We start from the raw sequence: 4,868 nt of genomic DNA, 5'->3' as shown, positions 1-4,868 counted from the left end.
CTTTCTTGTAAAACACATATATGTATGATTCATATGATTGGTTTAGGGTTGAGAGTTTAAGTTGTGTGTTGGGTTGAGAGTTTGAGTTGTGTTTTAGGTTTAGAGTTTGAGTTGTGTGTTGGGGTGTGTGTGTGTGTGTATATATATATATATATATATATGTGTGTGTGTGTGTGTGTGTGTGTGTGCGTGATCAAATACCATAAAAACCACATTTTCAAGAGTAATTGGCAAAAATCCTATTATTTTTTTTGTTGGCTTTAGCCACAAATGGGACGTAAAGTTATCACTCTAGCCCATTTAACAAGTTTCATGGTTAACTTTTTTTTTTTTTTTTTTTTTTTCAAAATCAATCCTAAAATTGTGTTTAAAGTTCAAATTTGGTCCCTGTAGTTTGCAAAAAATTACACTACATGTCTAAAACTCAGTTTTATGTTTTTTTAACTTCTTTATTTTCATTTATTTTTTATTTTTTAGTCAAAACTAAACTTGGTTTTATATATATTTTTTATTTTTTTAATATTTTTTTTGTTTTTTAAATATTTTTTTTTGTTTTTTTTACGTTTTTTGTATTTTTTTCGTCTTATATTTTAATTTTTTTCGTATTTTTAATTTGTTCATTTTTTTCCTTTTATTATTCATAAATTTGATAACTTTTTCTTGAAAATAAAGAAGTCAAAAAACATAAAACCAAAAAAAAAAAAAAAAAAAAAAAAAACGTAAAAAATATGAAAAAAACACGAAAATAAATATGAAAAAATATTACATCCAAAAAATTTCAGCAAATTTAAACTTTTCAAAACAACGCATTTATTAACAAAGTGTTTGCAAAAACATTGATTCCCAAAACCTGATCTCAAATCAGAGTCTCGCAAGATACAATATGTTGTAAAACCAAAGATGTGTACGGTCATGTATTCGCCTTGCCACGAATCATCTGAAGAACATGAAACCATAACAAAACTGTAAGCACAAAGCTTAGTGAGTTCACCCAAAATACCAACACACAAACAAATAGCATATATACAACAACATACATTGGGGCCACAATTAAAAGACTGGATTACCCCTGAGCACACAATATGAGTCTGACTTGCCTATCGGGCCCATAGCTCATATATGGCCTGCTCTTGAGCCCACATCATAAGTATGGCTTGCCCCCGGGGCTCGCAACTTATGTTTGGCTTGCTCTAACCTAATTAGTCATCGGAATGGAATACCAACGTTCAACCCTCAGTACGAGTTTGGCATACCAACCGATCCTCAGCTTGTATCTGGAATGCTACTGAGCCCTCAATATGAGTCTGGCATGCCCTAGTCGTCCCTTAGCTCATATCTAGATTGATCCAAAACCCTCAAGTCCTCAACACGAGTCTAGCATACCAACAAGGTCTTTAACTCGTATCTGGAATGTTACTGAGCCCTCAGTATGAGTCTGGCATACCCTACCCAGCCCTCAACTTATATCTAGAATGCTCCAGGGTTTGTTGGCTACAACACGAAACAGTACAACCTCAATCAAACACAATATGTTGACAGCTAGCAAAAATATATAGATAATCATGCCGACAGAATCATAGGTAGTCTTATAGATCTACCAACTAGCATATCAAAACTAGTATGCATATCTATTCCATACTCAATATATCAACAAATATCAGGTTATCAAACCAATGGGCCATTCTTGGTGCCTTCGACCCGTAAGTATAGTGAAGACTCACCTGGATAGTTGAACCCACGAATAATCTCTGACTGCAAATCCGCTAGAAACCTCGCGCTATCAAACAAACAACACCCAATTCACAATTAAGTTTCAAACCAAATCCATTAATCCATAAACGGTCCAACTAATTAGGCTCACTAATAGGCCAATCCTATTAGGCCCACTAAGTCCCAACAAGGTAAGCCCAATAAATAAATACAAACTTAATGAAAGCCCTCACCCCAACCAATTAAGCCCAAAATCAAGCCCCAAAGTCCAATGATCCAAAATGCCCGATTCCCATCTAATCAGATGTACGCACGACGTACATGGCTTGTACACACGACGTTCCCAGCAGCCACCCAAAAGTCATTCCAATGACGTAATCCTTTAATCCAAATGTCTAACACCTCAGAATAGCTAAATATAAGTGACTTGATCCATAAAGTCAAAGGCTTTAAGCCTTTGCATGGCTTAATAAAGCCCAATACCAAAGATGAACTCCAAATGTCAAAATCACCCCAAAATGTCTTAAAAGCTTCTTAATACCTTAAGACCTCCATCCAAACTTCTAGATCTGATTCAAGGGTCTTCTTAAGTCATAAAGTCCCTTAATTTATGACTTAGCATGACTTAATAGAACGTAAATCAAAACCCTAAGTCCCAAGCTTCACCAAAAGACTACCAAATCATGCATGGAAGGTTTATACTCATCAATTTTTCTAAACTCTATGACACCATAACCCTAACAAGGACCAAATATGAAGCTCTAAGGTTTTGAAGTAACTTCTACTCACAAGAACCACCTCAAAGGGACCAAAACCATAATAAAATACCACTTAGCTAGATCTACATGAAAGAGTTGTCAAGGTTGAGACCTTATACCTCGAGAAGATAAATCTAGGTGCACAAGGCTTGGATCCAAAAGCTCTAAATCAAACAATGACTCTTCAAGAAGTTCCTTCTTCCCCCTCAAGCATCAAAATACACATAAATCACATTGAAGCTCAAGAATCACTCAAATGGAGGCTAGGGTTTCGTTCTTATGGGTTAGAGAGGATGGAGGGTGAAGGAAATGAGGGTTGGAGGTGAGTTAAGGTCATTAAATAGGGTCCAAGACCCTAAATTAGGGTTTTCATCTGGCCTAAGAACACCCTGCGTTCCCAAAGAACGCTCAGCGTTCCCCAAAAGTGTTTGTGTCTATTTCCCCCATGAACTCTCTGCGTTCCCTCTTGGTATTCCCCGTGTACCCGATTTGGTCAAAACCCCTTCTAACTTCAAATGATCATAACTTTTGCATCCCTTATCCGTTTTCGACGTTCTTTTTATCAACGGAAAGGTAATGAGAAGACCTACACTTTATCAACTTAATTTTTTTTTTCTGAAAATCAATCGAACTCAAATCCAAAATTCATAAAAGGCCCGAACCAACGCCTTTACCGATACCCTTAGGCTCTAAAGCACAAACCGAACCATTTCATCACATAACCACCATTACCTACATCTAAATTGGTCTAAACATTTCTTCCCAAAAGCCCTAAACCTTATGATATTTGATGATCGGGCCACGACCCCGAATAATGAAGCAATTCGAAATCGAGTGTTACAAAAAAACTAAAAAAATACGAAAAACAAAAAAACAAAAAAAATATGAAAAATATTTTAAAAAATGAAAAAAATATATAAAACAAATTTAGTTTTGACTAAAAAATAAAAAATAAATGAAAATATAGAAGTTAAAAAAACATAAAACCGAGTTTTGGATATGTGGTGTAATTTTGTATAAACTATAGAGATCAAATTTGAACTTTAAACCTAATTTTAGGACTGATTTTGCAAAAAAAAAAAAAAATAGTAATAACAGAGTTAACCATGAAACCTATTGGGCTAAAGTGATAAGTATATGTCTCATTTGTGGTCAAAACCAACAAAAAAAATAATACGAATTTTCCCGATTACAAGAGAAAACGTTGTGGCTTTTATGATATATATATATATATATATATATATATATATATATATATATATATATATATATATATATATATATATATATATATATATATATATATATATATATAAAGAGAGAGAGAGAGAAAGAGGGGAAGGGTTGGGGATGTTTGTGAGCCTATATATATTTGTTTATTAATTAAAATGTTAAAAGAAATAGAAAAAATTAAAAAAATAAAATATACCTTTCAATTTTTTCAAGTATTATATCCGCAATAAAACCATATAAAAAACTAATTTTACATGTTGAAATTAATTTGATCCTCAAAAAAAAAAAAAAATGATACTGATCTGAAATAGTTTAAACTTTGTATATATTAATAATTTATATATATATATATATATATATATATATATATATATATATATATATATATATATATATATATATGTCTTTTTATATATTTAATTATTTATGTTTTTTAGTACGTTTAATAGTTACAATAAATAAATAAATAAATAAATATATATATATATATATATATATATATATATATATATATATATATATATATATATATATATATATAATATAATGATTAAAGAATATAAAAAGATATAAATGACTAAATATATATAAAAATAAACGACTAAATACATATACAATCTATCTCTTCTAATAAATAAAACTTATAAATGATATGTGTCAGTTTTTTAGAATTTCTTTTTGATACGTGATATTTTTCTTTGATTTTTATTATTTCATTTTTTGGTAACAAATCAAATTCAATTTAAAATTTGAAAATACAAAATCATATCCTAATAACATTATTATTTATTTTACTTAATAAATTAATTAATAATTACTTACAATTCAATTGATAATATCTTGGGTTTTTTTTTTTTGAAAATTTTTATTTTTTTTATTTATATACAAATTTGAATACACTAATCATGATTTCCACATGAATTACATATACACGATTCAAGTTATGTTATCTTCTTAAAACATTATCTGCAAGAAAAATTACAAACTACTTTTTACTGTTTACAAACTACTTTTTATTGTTTTCTCTTATTTTTGGACACAAATAATTTCTTCATATATACAAATTAATATATTAAAGCAAACTAAACTTCACTTTCACATCTTTTGGGTCCATGCCGATGTTTCATTTATAATTTTATAGTTTGTTTCTTTCCGGGAGGTTTGGTT

This window comes from Lactuca saligna, chromosome 8 (genome assembly GCF_052625555.1).
Source record: "Lactuca saligna cultivar CGN05327 chromosome 8, ASM5262555v1, whole genome shotgun sequence".
NCBI classification, from domain to species: domain Eukaryota; kingdom Viridiplantae; phylum Streptophyta; class Magnoliopsida; order Asterales; family Asteraceae; genus Lactuca; species Lactuca saligna.
The sequence above is the reverse complement of the archived record's forward strand: the minus strand, read 5'-3'. Positions refer to the sequence as shown.